The following is a 21,132-nucleotide window of genomic DNA, read 5'->3' as shown; positions in this document are numbered from 1 at the left end:
CATTTATGGACACAAACGACCCCTCCCCCCCTCTCTCTCTCCCGCGCTAGCTCTCTCTTTCTCTCGCTCTCACACCCCTCTCCCCCCCACACACTCGATGTCTCTTCCAAATAGTCCGCTCCCCCGCCCGCACCCGTGCTATCTCGCTACTACACATGTCACACCATTCCCCCTTCCCTTATACTAGGTTTACATCATCAGTGGTCTCTCTACTCCACATACACTCTCTCCCTCTCACACACAAACACGTGCACAAACACACACAGACATTCACAAACACCCATTTACCTGGATCCTCGATGACCCACAAGTATAGGGGATCGCAACAGCTTTCGAGGGTAGAGTATTCAACCCAAATTTATTGAATCGACACAAGGGGAGCCAAAGAATATTCTCAAGTATTAGCAGCTGAGTTGTCAGTTCAACCACACCTGGAAACTTAGTATCTGCAGCAAAGTGTTTAGTAGCAAAGTAATATGATAGTGGCGGTAGCAGCAACAAAAGTAAAGACATCAAAAGTAATGTTTTTGGTATTTTGTAGTGATTGTAACAGTAACAGCGGGAAAGTAAATAAGCGTAAACCAGTATATGGAAAACTCGTAGGCACCGGATCAGTGATGGATAATTATGCCGGATGCGGTTCATCATGTAACAGTCATAACATAGGGTGACACAGAACTAGCTCCAATTCATCAATGTAATGTAGGCATGTATTCCGTATATAGTCATACGTGCTTACGGAAAAGAACTTGCATGACATCTTTTGTCCCACCCTCCCGTGGCAGCGGGGTCCTATTGGAAACTAAGGGATATTAAGGCCTCCTTTTAATAGAGAACCGGAACAAAGCATTAGCACATAGTGAATGCATGAACTCCTCAAACTATGGTCATCACCAGGAGTGGTCCCGATTATTGTCACTTCGGGGTTGCCGGATCATAACACATAGTAGGTGACTATAGACTTGCAAGATAGGATCAAGAACTCACATATATTCATGAAAACATAATAGGTTCAGATCTGAAATCATGGCACTCGGGCCCTAGTGACAAGCATTAAGCATAGCAAAGTCATAGCAACATCAATCTCAGAACATAATGGATACTAGGGATCAAACCCTAACAAAAATAACTCGATTACATGATAAATATCATGAAACCCATCACCGTCCAGCAAGCCTACGATGGAATTACTCATGCACGGCGGTGAGCATCATGAAATTGGTGATGGAGGATGGTTGATGATGACGACAACGACGAATCCCCCTCTCCGGAGCCCCGAACGGACTCCAGATCAGCCCTCCCGAGAGGTTTTAGGGCTTGGCGGCGGCTTCGTATCGTAAAACGCGATGATTTCTTCTCCTTGATGTTTTTCTCATCGAAACTCAATATATGGAGGTGGAGTTGGAGTCGGAGACGCAACAGGGGGCCCATGAGGTAGGGGGGCGCGCCCTAGGGGGGGGGCGCCCCCCACCCTCGTGAGAAGGGTGTGGGCCCCCTGGTCTTCATCTTTGGCGAGGATTTTTTATTATTTTTTCTAAGATGTTCCGTGGAGTTTCAGGTCATTCTGAGAATATTTGTTTTCTGCACATAAAACAACACCATGGCAATTCTGCTGAAAACAACGTCAGTCCGGGTTAGTTCCATTCAAATCATACAAGTTAGAGTCCAAAACAAGGGCATAAGTGTTTGGAAAAGTAGATACGACATAGAAGTATCAACTCCCCCAAGCTTAAACCCTTGCTTGTCCTCAAGCAATTCAGTTGACAAACTGAAGGAAAGAAAAACTTTTACAAACTCTGTTTGCTCTTGTTGTTGTAACTATGTCAAGCCAGCATTCAAGTTTTCAGCATAGATCATAATTAACCACATTTGCAATAATTCTCAGGTCTCATGATTACTCATATCAATAGCATAATCAACTAGCTAGTCATAATAATAAATCTCAGATGACAACACTTTCTCAAAACAATCATAATATGATATAACAAGATGGTATCTCGCTAGCCCTTTCTGAGACCGCAAAACATAAATGCAGAGCACCTTTAAAGATCAAGGACTGACTAGACATTGTAATTCATGGTAAAAGAGATCCAATCATAGTCATACCCAATATAAATTAACAGTGATGAATGCAAATGACGGCTGCGCTCTCCAGCTAGTGCTTTTTAATAAGAGGGTGATGACTCAACATAAAAGTAAATGGATAGGCCCTTCGCAGAGGGAAGCAGGGATTTGTAGAGGTGCGAGAGCTCGATTCTGAAATAGACATAAATTGTATTTTGAGCGGTATACTTTCATTGTCAACGTAACAACTAAGAGATGTCGATATCTTCCATGCTAAACACATTATAGGCGGTTCCCAAACAGAATGGTAAAGTTTATACTCCCCCTCCACCAACAAGAATCAATCCATGGCTTGCTCGAAACAACGAGTGCCTCCAACATACATGAGGTCCCAGGGGGAGTTTTGTTTGCAATTAATTTTGATTTAGTTGCATAAAGCATGGGACTGGGCATCCCGGTGACCAGCCATTTTCTCGTGAGTGAGGAGCGGAGTCCACTCCTCTTGAGAATAACCCGCCTAACACGGAAGATAAGGACAACCTTTGTTGATACATGAGCTATTCTAGCATACAAACAGAATGTTTATTTGAAGGTTTAGAGTTTGGCACATACAAATTTACTTGGAACGGCAGATAGATACCGCATATAGGAAGGTATGGTGGACTCATCTGGAATAACTTTGGGGTTTAAGGGATTGGATGCACAAGCAGTATTCCCGCTTAGTACAAGTGAAGGCTAGCAAAAGACTGGGAAGCGACCAACTAGAGAGCGACAACAGCCATGTACATCCATTAAAATTAATAAACATTGGATGCAAGCATGAGTAGGATATAATCCACCATGAACATAAATATCGTGAAGGCTATGTTGATTTTGTTTCAACTACATGCGTGAACATGTGCCAAGTCAAGTCACTTAAATCATTCAAAAGAGGATACCACCCCATCATACCACATCATAATCATCTCAATAGCATGTTGTCATACAAGGTAAATCATTCTAACTCATAGCTAATCAAGCATGGCACAAGCAACTATGATCTCTAATTGTCATTGCAAACATGTTTATTCATAATAAGCTGAATCAAGAACGAGGGACTCATCATATTTACAAAAACAAAAGAGGTCGAGTTCATACCAGCTTTTCTCATCTCAGTCAGTCCATCATATATCATCATAATTGCCTTTCACTTGTACGACTGAACGGTGTGAATAATAATAAGAGTGTACGTGCATTGGACTAAGCTGGAATCTGCGAGCATTCAATAAACAGGAGAAGACAAGGCAATATGGGCTCTTGGTTAAATCAACAATAATGCATATAAGAGCCACTTCAACAATTTAATTATGGTCTTCTTCTACTGACCCCCAAAGAAAAGAAATAAAACTATTTACACGGGAAAGCTCCCAACAAGCAAAAGAAGAACGAGAAATATTTTTGGGTTTTCTTTTTATTATTATTACTACTACAGCAGAAAAATAAGTTACTACTAATTTTTTTGGTTTTTCTTAAGGTTTAACAAACACACAAGAAGATAGCAGGAAAAGAAAAATAAACTAGCATGGATATTACAGTGAAAAAGTATGAGCACCGACATCTAGCAATGAGTGTGTGTGAGCATAAATGTAATGTCGGTGAGAAATATGTACTCCCCCAAGCTTGGGCTTTTGGCCTAAGTTGGTCTATGGCCACGGCTGGCCTGGCGGATATCCATAATAATAGTTGTTGGGGTCGTACTGTGATGAGGAAGGATAGTTGGGATCATACTGATGTGCAGCGGTTATCGCCTGCTGAGCTGCAGCGTGGAGTCGGGCTGCCTCCGTTCTCCTCTCGTACTCTTCTGCCTCCTCTCTGGTAATAACATATCTTCCTTTTGTCTGTGAATCAAAGAAGGCAGGAGCAGGGAGAGTAATACGGAAAACACGTCGTTTATCAAAAATTAAGCGATATAATAGAGGTGATTCAGGCCTCTCGAGAAACTGGTGCGAAGCCATAGAGTTATAATCTAAATATGCAGGAGGCAACTCCATATCACCCTCACGAATGTCTATTTCAAGAAAATGAGCTAAGTGGGTTGCATAAATTCCTCCAAAGAAATCTCCATTATGTCTATTATGATGCAACCTACGAGCTACAATGGCTCCCATATGATAAGATTGGTCTCCTAACACAGCACTCCTAAGAATGCTAAGATCAGGGACACACATGTGACATGCTTCATCCTTAGTATTTATGCATCTACCGATAAAGAGAGCAAAATGATGTATAGCAGGAAAGTGAATGCTCCCTATGGTAGCCTGCGTTATATCTCTAGATTCCCCCACAGTTATACTAGCAAGAAAGTTTCTAAATTCAGATTTAGGGGGATCCCTAACACTACCCCATGATGGAAGTTCGCAAGCAGAAGTGAAATCCTGTAGGTCCATGGTATAAGATTTGTCATAAAGATCAAACATGACTGAAGGAGAATTACGCGAAGATGAATACTCAAACCTCCTCACAAATGAACTTGTGAGATCATGATACTGGGGGCATTTGTTAGCCTCAAAATCCTCAAGACCAGCATTGTGCAAATATGCTTTGAATTCTTCTTTAATTCCCGCACGGTCCATAAAATTTTCCGACGGCCATTCGCAAGGCCGTACTGGAGTGTGTCTTGGTGGATCCTTGTCAGCATCGCGCATAGCAATTCTGGGTCCTTGCTTCTTAGAGGAACCACCTTGGAACATCTTCCTAAACATATTGTTTTTCTCTGAAAAATTCTGAAATTTTTAGTAACTTGAAAATAAAAGTAAACCAACTTTAATAAAACTGATAGCAACTACTCCTACAAGTGCCTAGAGCCTATATCAAGCATTAGAACTACTTGGAACCATATAAATTTGACATGCAAGCTCAAGAACATGGTCACCTATGCAGCACAAATTTGCAAAGAATAAAGCACTAGAACAAAAACTAATTGGACCAATGGAGGAGTCACATACCAAGGGACAATCTCCCCAAGCAGTTTTGCGAGAGGTGCTTTGAGCAAGGAGATCGAAAATCACAGCAAAAGTGGCTGGAACTCGTGCTTGAGTTGGTTTTTCGGGTTTGTGTGAGATAGAGGAAGAAGATGGGTGCTGGGATAAGTGGAGGAGGGCCACCGTGGGCCCACGAGGCAGGGGGCACGCCCACCACCCTCGTGGCTAGGTGGCAGCTCCTCCCGCGGTAATTTTTGCACAGTAAATCCTCAAATATTCCCGAAAAAATCATATTAAATTGGCATGGCATTCTGAGGACTTCTATTTTCGGGATATTTTTATATTGCACAGATAAGTCAGGAAACAGACAGAAAATACTATTTTTACTTTATTTAATATAAATAACAGAAAGTATAGAGAGGGTACAGAAGATTTTGTGCTTCTAGTTTCATCCATCTCATGCTCATAAAAAAGAATCCACTAACAAGGTTGATCAAGTCTTGTTAACAAACTCATTCCGATAATCATGAAACCGGAGAAATTTCGAATAACACTAAGTTACCTCAACGGGGATATGCACATCCCCAATAATAAGAATATCATATTTCTTCTTGATAGTTGGTAGAGGAAATTCAAAACCTCCAAATATAATCGATGGAATTTTTCCAATAGAGTTGATACTATGAACTTGAGGTTGTTTCCTCGGAAAGTGTACCGTATGCTCATTACCATTAACATGAAAAGTGACATTGCCTTTGTTGCAATCAATAACAGCCCCTGCAGTATTAAGAAAAGGTCTTCCAAGAATAATGGACATACTATCATCCTCGGGAATATCAAGAATAACAAAGTCCGTTAAAGTAGTAACTTTCACAACCATAACAGGCACATCCTCACAAATACCGACAGGTATAACAGTTGATTTATGAGCCATTTGCAAAGATATTTCAGTAGGTGTCAGCTTATTCAAGTCAAGTCTACGATATAAAGAGAGAGGCATAACACTAACACCGGCTCCAAGATCACATAAAGCAGTTTTAATATAATTCTTTTTAATGGAGCAAGGTATTGTAGGTACTCTGGGGTCTCCAAGTTTCTTTGGTATTCCACCCTTAAAAGTGTAATTAGCAAGCATGGTGGAAATCTCAGCTTCCGGTATCTTTTATTAGTAATGATATCCTTCATATATTTAGCATAAGAATTTGTTTTGAGCACATCAGTTAATCTCATACGCAAAAACATAGGCCTAATCATTTCAGCAAAGCGCTCAAAATCCTCATCATCCTTTTTCTTGGATGGTTTCGGAGGAAAAGGCATGGGTTTCTGAACCCAAGGTTCCCTTTCTTTACCATGTTTCCTAGCAACAAAGTGTCTTTTATCATAACGTTGATTCTTTGATTGTGGGTTATCAAGATCAACAGCAGGTTCAATTTCTACATCATTATCATTACTAGGTTGAGCATCATCATGAACATCATCATTAATATTTTTACTAGGTTCATGTTCATTACCAGATTGTGTTTCAGCATCAGACATAGAAATATCATTTGGATTATCAGGTGGTTCAGCAATTCACTAGAAGTTTGCACAGTTCTATCATTTTTCTTCTTCTTCTTTTTAGAAGAACTAGGAACATCAATATTATTTCTATGAGAATTTTGCTCAATTCTCTTAGGGTGGCCTTCAGGATACAAAGGTTCCTGAGTCATTCTACCAGTTCTAGTAGCCACTTTAACAGCATAATCGTTTTTCTTACTATTCATTTCAATAAGCACTTCTTTCTGAGCCTTAAGTACTTGTTCTACTTGAGTGGTAACCATAGAAGCATGTTTGCTAACAAGTTTACGTTCACCTTTAATATTAGCCATATAATCACCCAAGCGTCTAATCATATAAGCATTTTCTTTTAATTGTCTACCAAAATAAGCATTGAAGTCGTCTTGCTTATACATAAAGTTATCAAACTCATCCAAGCATTGACTAGCAATTTTAGTAGGAGGGACTTCAGCTTTATCATATCTATAGAGAGAATTTACCTTTACTACCTGTGTCGGGATATCGGGATCAGGAGGTTCTTCAGTAAATAAATAATTAAGATCATATGTTTCTTCAACAGGCGGTATATTAAGACCATGTATTTCTTCAATAGGAGGTAAATTCTTAACATCTTCAGCTTTAATACCTTTTTATTTCATAGATTTCTTTGCCTCTTGCATATCTTCGGGACTGAGAAATAGAACACCTCTCTTCTTCGGAGTTGGTTTAGGAATAGGCTCAGTAATTGGAGCAGGAGTTGGCTCAGGAGCTGGCTCAGGAGGTGCCCAATTATTTTCATTTGTCAACATATTATTCAATAGAATTTCAGCTTCATCCGGTGTTCTTTCCCTAAAAAGAGAACCATCACAACTATCCAGGTAATCTCTGGAAGCTTCGATTAGTCCATTATAAAAGATATCAAGTATTTCAGGTTTCTTAAGAGGATGATCAGGCAAAGCATTAAGTAACTTGAGAAGCCTCCCCCAAGCTTGTGGGAGACTCTCTTCTTTAATTTGCACAAAGTTGTATATTTCCCTTAAGGCAGGTTGTTTCTTATGAGCAGGGAAATATTTAGTAGAGAAGTAATAAATCATATCCTGGGGACTACGCACACAGCCAGGATCAAGAGAATTAAACCATATCTTAGCATCACCCTTTAATGAGAACGGAAATATTTTGAGTATATAAAGGTAACGCGATCTCTCATCATTAGTGAACAGGGCAGCTATATCATTTAACTTAGTAAGATGTGCCACAACAGTTTCAGATTCATAGCCATAAAACGGATCAGATTCAACCAAAGTAATTATATCAGGATCAACAGAGAATTCATAATCCTTATCGGGAACACATATAGGTGAAGTAGCAAAAGTAGGGTCAGGTCTCATTTTATCTCTAAGTGATTCTTTGTTCCATTTAATTAATAACCTCTTAAGCTCATATCTATCTTTGCAAGCAAAAATAGCGGCAGAAGATTCCATATCAAAAAGATAACCCTCAGGAATAATAGGCATATTTTCATCATCACTATCATCATCGTTTTCAGATTCAATAATTTCTTTTTCTCTAGCCCTAGCAATTTTTTCATCAAGAAATTCACTAAGGGGCACAGTAGTATCAGGCATAGAAGCAGTTTCATCATAAGTATCATGCATAGCAGAAGTGGCATCATCAATAACATGCGACATATCAGAACGAATAGCAGAAGCAGATGTAGGTGTCACTAGCTTACTCATAACACAAGGTGAATCAAGTGCAGAGCTAGATGGCAGTTCCTTACCTCCCCTCGTAGTTGAGGGATAGATCTTGGTTTTTGGATCTCTCAAGTTCTTCATAGTGTCCAGCGGATATAAATCCCAAGTGACTCAAAGAATAGAGCTATGCTCCCCGGCAACGGCGCCAGAAATTAGTCTTGATGACCCACAAGTATAGGGATCGCAACAGCTTTCGAGGGTAGAGTATTCAACCCAAATTTATTGATTCGACACAAGGGGAGCCAAAGAATATTCTCAAGTATTAGCAGCTGAGTTGTCAATTCAACCACACTTGGAAACTTAGTATCTGCAGCATAGTGTTTAGTAGCAAAGTAATATGATAGTGGCGGTAGCAGCAACAAAAGTAAAGACAGCAAAAGTAATGTTTTTGGTATTTTGTAGTGATTGTAACAGTAACAGCGGGAAAGTAAATAAGCGTAAACCAGTATATGGAAAACTCGTAGGCACCGGATCAGTGATGGATAATTATGCCGGATGCGGTTCATCATGTAACAGTCATAACATAGGGTGACACAGAACTAGCTCCAATTCATCAATGTAATGTAGGCATGTATTCCGTATATAGTCATACGTGCTTATGGAAAAGAACTTGCATGACATCTTTTGTCCTACCCTCCCGTGGCAGTGGGGTCCTATTGGAAACTAAGGGATATTAAGGCCTCCTTTTAATAGAGTACCGGACCAAAGCATTAACACATAGTGAATAGATGAACTCCTCAAACTACGGTCATCACCGAGTGGTCCCGGATTATTGTCACTTCGGGGTTGCCTGGATCATAACACATAGTAGGTGACTATATACTTGCAAGATAGGATCAAGAACAGTCATATATTGATGAAAACGTAATAGGTCCAGATCTGAAATCATGGCACTCGGGCCCTAGTGACAAGCATTAAGCATAGCAAAGTCATAGCAACATCAATCTCAGAATATAGTGGATACTAGGGATCAAACCCTAACAAATTTAACTCGATTACATGATAAATCTCATCCGACCCATCACCGTCCAGCAAGCCTACTATGGAATTACTCACGCACGGCGGTGAGCATCATGAAATTGGTGATGGAGGATGGTTGATGATGATGATGGCGACGGATTCCCCTCTCCGGATCCCCGAACGGACTCCAGATCAGCCCTCCCGAGAGGTTTTAGGGCTTGGCGGCGGCTCCGTATCGTAAAACGTGATGAATCCTTCTCCTCTATTTTTTCTCCCCGAAAGTGAATATATAGAGTTGGAGTTGAGGTTGGAGGAGCTCCAGGGGGCCCACGAGGTAGGGGGTTCGCCCAGGGGGGTAGGCGCGCCCCCACCCTCATGGCTAGGGTGTGGGCCCCCTGGTCATGATCTTTTGCTAGTATTTTTTATTTCCGAAAATATGCTCCGTTGAGTTTCAGGTCATTCCGAGAACTTTGCTGAAGCCAAGGCCTCAGTCAAGGCCATTCAAGGGCTCCAGCAACGTCTACCTTACATGTGACACGATCCTCCAGGGAGCCCTTCCAGTTCTGCGTATTATCCATGATGAATTTGATGCTACTGTTAGAGTAATATGCTAATGTCTTTCTATCCTTTCTCACTAAGCTAATTAAGGTTTCTCCTTGTTCCTACTTGTGCAAATAGGGATCATGTTATGCCAATCTTACATTTTAGTGGAACTACAGAAGACAATACAATGAACTGTATCCCAGCAAGTGCTTTAACTCTGCTAGAAGTTCTTGATAATCTTTCGATATAATCTCAGCACTGGTAAACAAGAGTGATTTCAACCATACATTTGAAGTGCACAAAAATATATACTATTGAGTGATTCCAGTGAGTGCGTTTTCATCTCTTCTGGGACTACATGAATAAGCTTTTTTGCTTAGGTTGGTACCGACCTAACGCCTTCATCCATATTAGTTTGCTGTCATCTCTATTTGCATCGTGCTACTGTCATGAGAAACTACTTTATCATTGCACGTTAAAGTTTTGCAACCTATGATACATGGCAATGCTTTGAGTGTTAAGCTAATTGGCATTGATTAAATAAATTAATACCCCTCTTTAAGCAAGACTACTTTGTTGCTAACTTTACCCATTAAGATAATGAGGGTGCTTCTATTTGTTAGTGTATGTTTCATCAACTAGTGCCACTGTTGCAGTAATCTCATACTCTCAATATATGTGCCAGCATGGATGCTCGATTTTGGTGGAACTGCAGAAAAACTTTGGGTGCTTCATTGCCTCGACAGCTTCCATCCTTTCCTGTCAGTCGCTAATCTGGGCTTGCTTCCATCCTTTCCTATCAGTCGCTAATCTGGGCTTGCTTCCATCCTTTCCTGTCATTCGCTAATCCGGGCTTGCTTCCTTCCTTTGCTGTCAGTCGCTTGGCTTATCTCGGCTTCTAGTCAAAGGAAATAGTAATTGATACGCTACCTCACACAGGTTGGTACTGGTCTTTATCCTGATTATTGTGCTTGTCATATGTATTGGTAATTTGGTATTGTGCTTCTGTTTGCCGAATTTATAAAGGAGTAACTTGGAGCCTGAACTCGCAGGGAAATCATTACATTGGGTGATTTCAGTAGAACTACACAAAAAGATCAGATGGACGGGTACTTATGCTGCTGCTATGTACTCCAAAGTTCACTTAGACAAGCATCGATGTTGACAATAAGAAGTGCCTATATTCATTCAAGTACCAACCGGCGTCAAACAGTTGTCCAGCTCTAAGTATTAGGAGAGTGAATGCCAAAAATATTGCTTGGCGCATAGCCCAGAAAAACGCAGTCTAGTCTTTCGTCCCAGCATGTGCCTTTTGGTTATCAACACATATGGTAGCGAACTGTATGGCATGGAGTGTAAAGATTCCAGACAAGTTGGTTGACGCGTATACTCATCTGGCACTTAATCAGTCTGCACGCCAGGGATGCTCCATTTCAGTTGAACTGCACAAAAAAATTTGGTGGTTCATTTTCTCAATCGCCTCCTTTCTTGTCTGCAATGTAGAATTTTGGCGAGCTACAGGACCAAGATGAGCCAGTAAACTAGTTGGATGAAAGTAGTGGCCAAGTTGCTCAAATCTCCCTCGGCATGAGGCCACTATTTGAGGATAAACCAACAAGCAAAGTTCAGATAGCCTGTGCTGCCTCTTATGTACTCGAAAGTTTACTCGTACAAGCATTAATTTTAGCAAGAAGTACCTCCGACTGAACACCATTTACCAGTTTGTACCCTAGGTAATTAAAGTTCGTCCATGGATGATATTGGCTGTTATCTCAAACATTTGGTTGCATAAACATACTGAACATGTGTATATCTAAATATTTTTGTGAATTATCTATGAATATTGCCGTGTGATCTATCAATCATTTGGATGCTAGACATGCTGAACTTGTGTATATATGAATCTTTAGAGTTGTTGATTGTGAATGTTGGCTATGAATATGAACGTGTCCTGTGAACCTGAGTTTGATACAAATGTTTACCTGTTCTGTTGTACTTGCATGTGAACTTGTTAGTATGTCTACTTTGGGATTTGTGACGTGTGTGTGTCAAGGCACACTGTCGGTGTCAAAACCGGCGGGATCTCGGGTAGGGGGTCCCGAACTGTGCGTCTAAGGCAGATGGTAACAGGAGGTAGGGGACACAATGTTTTACCTAGGTTCGGGCCCTCTTGATGGAGGTAAAACCCTACGTCTTGCTTGATTAATATTGATGATATGGGTAGTACAAGAGTAGATCTACCACGAGCTCGGAGAGGCTAAACCCTAGAAGCTAGCCTATGGTCTGATTGTATGTTGTAGTTGTTGTGTCCTACGGACTAAAACCCTCCAGTTTATATAGACACCGGAGAGGGTTAGGGTTACACAAGGACGGTTACAAAAGAGGAGATATCCATATCCGTATTACCTAGCTTGCCTTCCACGCCAAGTAGAGTCCCATCCGGACACGAGACGAAGTCTTCAATCTTGTATCTTCATAGTCCAACAGTCCGGCCAAAGGATATAATCCGGCTGTCCAGAGACCCCCTAATCCAGGACTCCCTCAGTAGCCCCTGAACCAGGCTTCAATTACGATGAGTCCGGCGTGCAGTATTGTCTTCGGCATTGCAAGGCCGGTTCCTCCTCCGAATACATCACAGAAGAATTTGAATACAAGGATAGTGTCCGACCCTGCAAAATAAGTTCCATAAACCACCATAGAGAGAATAATATTTCTGTAAATCTAATTTGCGGACTTGTTTTGGCAACACGACATTATGCCATGCCCCGGTGATTATTCGAACCGTTTCCTTTAACTAGCCCCGCACATAACCACTACTGAAATCAGCTACTTTGCCATCTGCCAGCTCTGTGTCGTCGGCTAGCAGACGGCAAAGAAGCTCTTTGCCATCAGTTACCGAAAAGCGGACGACAAAGAAATGGCAGATGGTAAAACAGGCCTTTGCCATCAGCCGGCTCTTTGCCGTCAGCCAGCAGACGGCAAAGAAACTTTGCCGTCCGCTGGCTGACGGCAAAGAGAGAGGTGGCCCCCACCCCCCGCCCGTTTAGAAAAAACTTAACGCCCCCACCTCTTTGCCGTCCGCGCGGGACAAAGGGAGATATGGCGGACGGCAAAGATAGGCGGACGGCAAAGAAGGGCCTAACTAACGGCCCCATCCCCCTGCCCGTTACTCTCTGTTCTCTCCATCTCTCCTCCCCGACGCCCCGCACCCACCGCCGCCCCGCCGCCCGGCGCCGCCCCCGTCCCCCGCCGCCGCCCCCGCCCCACCGCCAGGCGCCCCCTCCTTTTTTCTGTTTTTTTAGTTTTAGGTTTATGTTTAGTTTAGATTTAGTTTTAGTTTTAGGATTAGTTTTAGGATTATAGGTTTAGTTTTAGTTTAGTTTTAGGTTTAGATTTAGTTTTTTCCTTTTTCTGTTTTTTTAGTTTTAGGTTTAGGTTTAGTTTAGTTTTAGGAAAGAAGAAGAAGAGAAAAAGAGGAGAGGAGAAGAAGAAGAAGAGGAGGAGGAGAAGAAAAAAGAAGAAGAGAAAGAAGAAGAAGAAAAAAGAGGAGAGGAGGAGAAGAAGAAGAGGAAAAAGGAAATGAGCAAGAAGAAGAAGAAGAAGAAGAAGGAAAAAAAGGAAGAAAAGGAAGAAGAGGAAGAAGAAGAAAAGGAAAAAAAGGAAAAAAACCCGACCCGACACGGTACCCAGACCCCGACCCGGTACCCCGACCCCGAGACCCCGACCCCGACACCCCGACCCCGAGACCCCGACCCCGACCCGACACCCGACGACCCCGAGCCTGACCCGACACCCCGACCCCGAGCCTGACCCGACACCCCGACCCCCCGAGCCTGACCCGACACCCCGACCCCGAGCCTGACCCGACACCCCGACCCCCCGAGCCTGACCCGACACCCGACCCCGACACACACCCCGACACCGACCCCGACCCCCCGACACCGACCCCCGACCCCGACCACACCCCGACACCGACCCCGACCCCGACACCCGACCCCGACACGGCACCCCGACACCGACACGGACACCCCGACCCCCGACACCTCCCGAAAAGGTGTTCTTTGGCCTTCCAGAGGCCGACGGGGTCATATATTTGTGAATTATTAGTTAGGTCATATATTCTTCGATTTTGTTATGAAAAACATCATATATAATTGTGTTGACCGGGTAGTTTTAAATGTGCAGTTGTTTCATCGCTGCGAGGTTTGGTGTTCGACGACCTCGCCGTGCGTCTTGACGAGCTCTGCCCCTTCATTCGTGGGTGAGCACAAATGACATGTCCTCCTCCCCCATTAATTATTTGCTCTATTCCGATGAAACTTGATAGCTAGCTATATATGTGTCTTGAATCATCAGTATGCGTAACCAATATGTGTCTCCCGTTCGAAAGCGTCATAGTTATAAATATGCATGCATTTGCATATTTATAACCTTGATTCTTTCGAATTGTCCAACGCTATCCATGGACAGCCCGAGTATGTGTAGATTGGGTTCGTTTTCCCATATGCTTTGCTCCGGATCCGACGCATAAATTTCGTCAGTGCCTCCCCTGTTGTTCTCCGGGTACACATCCTCTCTGTTTATTGCAGAGACGTGTATCAGGAGAACAACGGGGAGGTGCTGCCGAAATTTTGCGTCGGATCCGGAGCATAGCATGGGAAAATGAACCCAATCTACACATACACGGGTGGGATTAGGACCTATCATTACCTATTAGAGTGTAGGTTGCATGGACGTAATAAAATTGACAAAGTAGATCAACTGATGAATATATACATGGTGAATTACATATATAATTGTTGTGTGTCCAGTAGCTCTGAAAGTCAAGATGAGTGACCGTGCGTGGATGTATACCGGTCACACTGGTCAGAACAAATGGAGCGCTGAATGGTTCACAAAAACCTAAGGGGTTTGTGCAAGCCGCATTTGCAAATGGCCAAAAGAAAACCTGGTGCCCCTGTTTCCGGTGCGGCAATTGGGAAAAGAAGACAGAGGCTGAAATGGGCAAACACCTGCAGAAGAGTGGTTTTACGCCCGATTATACGGTGTGGACATTTCATGGTGAGTCTGCCCAACGTGACCGAGCTGAGGTGGATCGTCGTCGCACCGACGAGCATGGTACCGGGATGGAAAACATGGTGCAAGACTATGATGATGCTCGGGATTCGGACGAGGAGATGGAGGAATCTGCAAAGGCCTTCAATGAAATGTTGGAGTCTTCAAAACGTCCGCTCCACGAGCACACTGAGCTTTGTCAGTTGGATGCCATCTCACAAGTAATGGCTCTGAAGGCTCAGTTCAACTTGGGCAGAGAATGCTATGACGCAATTATGACAGTATTTGGACGCTTTCTACCCAAAGGCCATGTAATGCCTGCAAACCTGTACCAGTCGGACAAAATCCTCCGTGCACTGAAGATGCCCTATGAGAAGATACATGCCTGTGAGAAAGGATGTGCCTTATTTAGGCTTGACTATGCGGACTTGAACTATTGTCCCATTTGCAAGTCTTCCAGGTATATTGTGGTAGACAACGGTATGGGTGAGAAGACACAGACCAAAATCCCCGTTAGTGTTCTTCGGTATATGCCAATCGTACCAAGACTTCAACGTCTTTTCATGGTCGAAGAGACGGCCAGACAGATGACATGGCACAAAACAGGCAAAAGAACCGAACTAGATGCAGATGGGAATCTGATGATGGTACACACATCGGATGGTGTTGCGTGGAAAAAGTTTGATGAATTACATGCTGACAAAGCGGCAGATCCGAGGCATCCTCGAGTCGGCATCAGCACGGATGGGTTCAGTGTGTTTGGTATGACGGCAGCCCAATACAGTTGTTGGCCCGTATTTGTCTTTCCACTCAATCTCCCCCCCGGACAGATTATGCAAAGAAAGAACATTTTCCTGACGTTGATAATTCCAGGACCCAACTATCCGGGGAAAAATATGAATGTGTACATGCAGCCGCTTAAGGACGAATTGCAAGAAGCCTGGGATAATGGGTTCAAGACATACGACGCCTTTAGCAAACGGAACTTCATAATGCGTGTCTGGTACATGTACTCGACGCATGACTTGCCGGCGTATGCGCTATTCGTTGGCTGGTGTGTGCATGGAAGGTTCCCGTGCCCCACATGCAAGGGAGCTCTTGAGTTTCGTTGGCTTCAGGCCGGTCGCAAGTTTTCTTGCTTCGACATGCATAGACAGTTCCTGGATCCTCGCCATAAGTTCAGGAAAGACAAGAAGAACTTCATCAGGGGTAGAGTTGTCAAAAACTCTGCACCACCTGCATTGACAGGCCAACAGACCCTGGATCAGTTAAACGCTCTCGAGCCAGATCCACAACGTCCAGGGTACTTCAAGGGGTATAATACTAAGCACGCGTGGACTCACAAAACATGCTTATGGGATCTGCCTTACTTCAAAGACCTCCTTTGCCCACACAACATCGACGTGATGCACACTGAGAAGAATATCGCCGAGGCACTTTTTGGTACATTGTTCGGCATAGATGGGAAGTCAAAGGATAATACTAAGGCTAGAGTCGATCTGGAGGCGCTATGTGATAGGCCGTTACAAAACATGAAAGAACCGAAAGGAAAGCAGAACTGGACGAAGCCAAAGGCATGGTTCAATCTTGGAAGGCCAGCTATGAGGGAAATTCTCTTGTGGGTGCAACAGCAGTTGATGTTCCCCGATGGGTATGCAGCGAATCTAAAGAGGGGAGCGAATCTTGATAAACTAAAGATATTTGGTCTCAAGAGTCATGATTGGCACATATGGATTGAGCGGGTAATGCCGGTGATGTTGCGTGGCTTCATCCCTGAGGATGAATGGCTAGTACTGGCAGAACTCAGCTATTTCTTCCGTGTTCTTTGTGCGAAAGAACTATCGCCTGGCGTGCTAGAAGAAATGGAAGAGTTGGCGCCGGAGTTGATCTGCAAGTTAGAGAAGATCTTTCCACCGGGCTTCTTTAATCCAATGCAGCATTTGATTTTGCATCTCCCGACCGAGGCAAGATTGGGGGGGCCCGTGCAAAATCGTTGGTGCTACCCAACTGAGAGGATGCAGAAGACGCTTCGAGAAAAATGTAAAAATAAACGTAGAATTGAAGCATCGATGGCTGAGGCATTCATCACAGAGGAGGCGGCAAACTTCGTAACAGCGCACTACGAAGCCAAAAATCGTCATTTGCATAATCCGAAGCCTCGGTACAATGCTGACGAGCCTAAAAAGGGTGGATCCAACCTCAGCCTATTCAAAGGGAATCTCGCACCAGCTAGTGTTTCACATCCAGTATCTTTGGATAACGAAGAATGGCGGACCATTTCGTTGTATATCTTCAACAACCTGATAGAAGTGCGGCCGTACATCGAGTAAGTTCTCGGTACATTGTTTCGCAACTTCTATTTCCTTTGAACTGCTCTTATTCCTGGATATGTCATACAGTCGATACGTCGCCATATTCTCGTATGGAGCGGAGATCCAAAAGGATTCCGTCGAAGAGTATGAGCTTCTCGCAAAGCAAGGAGGCGGCTATCCCGGTTTCATCTCTTGGTTCAAACAAACGGTAATTTCTATTAGACAATTTCATTTCATTCGCTAATTTGTGCATAATGCAACAATCCTTTCATATTAAACTTGTAGGCTAATTCAGAGTCTATGGACGCCGAATTGAGACAAGTCGCTAATGGTTTTGACTATAAGGTCCGTTCATTTGACAAGTACGACATCAACGGGTATCGCTTTCGTACCTATGGCAAAGAGCTATCTATGGCCGACCGAAAGTCTACAAATTGTTGTGTATCTGCTATCGGCGAAGGAGGTACCGAGTATTATGGGAGAGTTGAAGCAATTTATGAACTTCTGTTCTATGGTGAAAACCCACCGAATGTCGTAGTCTTCAAATGTTATTGGTTTCAGCCGAAGGAGACTAGAAGGACTCATGAACATATAGGGCTAGTTGAAATCAACCAAAGCACCCATTTAGATGTTCCTGATGTCTATATTACGGCTCAACAGGCGACCCAAGTATTCTATCTACCGTGGGCCTGCCAAACTAATCCAAATCTGAAAGGTTGGGATGTCGTTTATGAAGTGCCGCCACGTGCTAGACTTTCTCCCCCAAAGGAAGAGGATTATGAACCTCACATTAACCCAGACACATATGAAGGAGAATTCTTCCAAGAGACACGTCTTTCCAAAAAGCGTTTCAAGAACCGCTATACTTCACCCCAAAACATTGAAGTAGACAGCGACAATGAATCCGACATCACCCCAGAGGAGGAACAAGAAGAGCCGGAACAAGAAGAGGTTACTGCTGCGGATGACCTGTCAATGCTTGACCGATTACGTCAAGGTGGCCTTGCACATGTTGATGCCAATGAACCCTATGAGCCCATCATTGATTATAGTGATGATGATGATTATGCATTTATTGATGATACTGATCGAGATTATTAGTAGTGTCAGGTATTCAATTTTTTTATGTTGTACTTGATGATGATACACTTAAGTGATATACATATTATTATTCATGTCGGTACTTTTTTTATGTTGTACTAATTTCGTTTATTCTTTGTCATGGCAGGTGTTGAAAGATGGTGGGCGCTGGTCGGGAGCGCGCCGAGGCCCCTTCTTCGTCGGCGCGTGGTGCGAGGTCTTCCATTCCACACGCACCTCTCCGCCGAGCGTTGCTGGACAGTATGGCGACACCGCCGGGCCCTTCTTCGTCGACCGCGGTGCCCAGCAGGGGACGAGGTAAGAAGAAGAGAGGAGGTGGAGCACGTGGTCGCGGGAGAGGAGGTAGGGTGACTCTTACGGCGCCTTCCTCGCCGCCGCCCCCAGCTGTTTCACCCGAGCACGTGACTGCTAGGGTGGACTCGTCTGAGGAGGAGGCTGCACGGACTCCGGTCCACGAGCCTCCGGTCCACGGGTCTTCGGCCCACGAGCCTCGGGTCGACGGGCCTTCGACCCACGAGACTTGGGCCCACGAGACCCCGGAGGAGCACACGTCTGGATGGGGTACCTGGTCGGGTCAGCCTGAGGAGCCGAGTGGCCACGCTGATGATGGCGGGGAGCCGAGTGGCCATGCTGATGATGGCGGGGAGCCGACTGATGAGGAGGGGGAGGAGGGGGGCAACGTCTACCAGCGTGGTGCTACACGGCTCCCGTCCGTGCCGGCGACCCGCGAGCAGAGGTGGTTGATTTTCCCTGATGGGGAGAGGTAAGTGCATTTAATCTTTTTGTACCTTCTGCATTCACGTTTCTTCAAATAACTGATGTGTTGGCCTTGTCATGCTGCAGGGGTTGGGACCACCATGAAAGTGTCCGCCGGCCCAACTCCGTCCTTGGAGTTCTGATTCGGCAAAACTTCCCGGGGTTTGTCACGTTGCCTGGTGAGGGTCGGCTTCCAGAGGTTGGATTGACTTGGGAGCACTACTTGGCTGCCCCGGCCCCGCCGGGTGAGATTATCGACGGTGTCTTGTGCAAGACGAGGGCAGACGTCGTGATCAGAAAGTTCTGGGTAATTGCTCCTTTACACAATTAAAAATCTTCAACTAGCTAGTTATTAATTGTACTAATCAATATTGTCTCATTTGATTGCAGACATTCTACAGGTGTGAGGAGGGATACGAGGAGGAGGCGGATCATGTTATCCACAAGGAGTGCAAGCGCCTACTTCAGAACTTACGGCATGAGGTTCGGGTGCAGGCTGTTCGAGACTACTACGCCGGGCGTGGTATCAAGAAGCCCAAGCAGGAGTGCCGCGATAAGTTCTTGAGTAAGGAGAAGTACATGAAGGTAATTCTTAAGGCCTTGTACTTACTTCCTTCATTTAGTAATTCATAGCCGTAGCGCTCAAGTTTCTATTTGCTAACTTAGGCCCCTCCGAGATGGTGTGCGGATCGGATGGATTGTTGGGAGGTGTTGGTCAATGCGTGGTGCTCAAAAGAATGGCTGGCCACCCACAAAGAGGCCAAGGACAAACGTGCCCAAATGGAAGGTGTGCCACACCACCAAGGCAGCTCCAACTTATTTCAGTACGGGCGGAACTGGGTATGTGGTTTGCTTCATGATTCATGCAATTCATTCATCATGCTAGCTTTAGCCCTTTAATTACTAATTTACTTTGTTTCTCTCTTTCAGGCACGCTACAATAAGGCGGATAAGGTGCCAGAGGTGTACGACCTGTATGCCATGGCCCACACTGGCCCTTACAAGAAAGTCAAGGCATTCTCTGCGTCTGACCTCGATGATCCAAAGAACTTCACCAACATCTCCGCCCACGACAAGCTCGTGCAATATAGAGATCAGGGGAAGGCGAGGAAAGGGGAGGACTTTAACCCGAGCCAGGGTCCCATTGATACAGAGCTGCTGATGATATCTGGTGGCGGGAGGTCCCATGGCTCCATAGCCATGGGAGATGGACTTATCCGTTGTCCTAGCACTCTCCCGGAGATCAAGGCGCGCCAGTCGAGCTCCGCTCCTGAGATAAGGCCTCGTGAACGGCCAGTCCAACTCGCCTTCAAGGTTAGTTATACGTACTCAGCTATCTTTCTCCATTACATTGTGTGCGCTTCCATCAATGATTACAAATGGTCATGTGAGTGGTGTTGCAGGCTGCTATACAGAGTGAGAGAGATAGAACGGAGAAACTTCTGGCGGAGGCGGCGGAGAGGCAGCGGGAGTTGGAGGAGAGGACGACAAAGATGTTGGAGGAGGAGAGGGCACGGAATGACATGCAGGCAAGGGCCATGTACGAGCTCCTTGTGGTAAGTTTCTTCTGCAGATTACTTGCTAGTCTTAACATTTGAGTCTCATTACTAACTAGTATGACTCTGTTGTGAAAACCAAATGTGCAGTCTGTGTGCGAGAAGTCCGGTCAGACCGCTCCGCCGATGCCAGTGATTGCTCCTGGGAGCACGGTGAGTTTAATTTGAATGGACATTACTTGCTAGTCTTAACATTTGAGTGTCATAATGCTAACGAGACATTGGAAATGATCTTTGGTGCAGCTTAACTCCAGAAACGCATCGCACGATCCTTCTCCAGCTACCGCGCGAGCCAGCCCGCTCCTTCTCCAGCTACCGGCGCGAGCCAGCCCGCTCCTACACTCCGTGATCACGGTAAGTTTCTCTAGTGTTTTGCTTAACAAATGCATAAAGACCTAGACTTAGCTTTATTTCCTCCAATATGCTTACCATAATGACCTAGAGTTAGCTTCTTTTCCTCCAAAATGACTTAATAAGCTTACTGACCTCATAAACCATCCATTCTACCTAAGTTAGCTCTAAAATCTCTCTCTTT

This window comes from Triticum urartu, chromosome 4 (genome assembly GCF_003073215.2).
Source record: "Triticum urartu cultivar G1812 chromosome 4, Tu2.1, whole genome shotgun sequence".
Classification (NCBI taxonomy): Eukaryota; Viridiplantae; Streptophyta; class Magnoliopsida; order Poales; family Poaceae; genus Triticum; species Triticum urartu.
Note: the sequence above shows the minus strand (reverse complement) of the source record.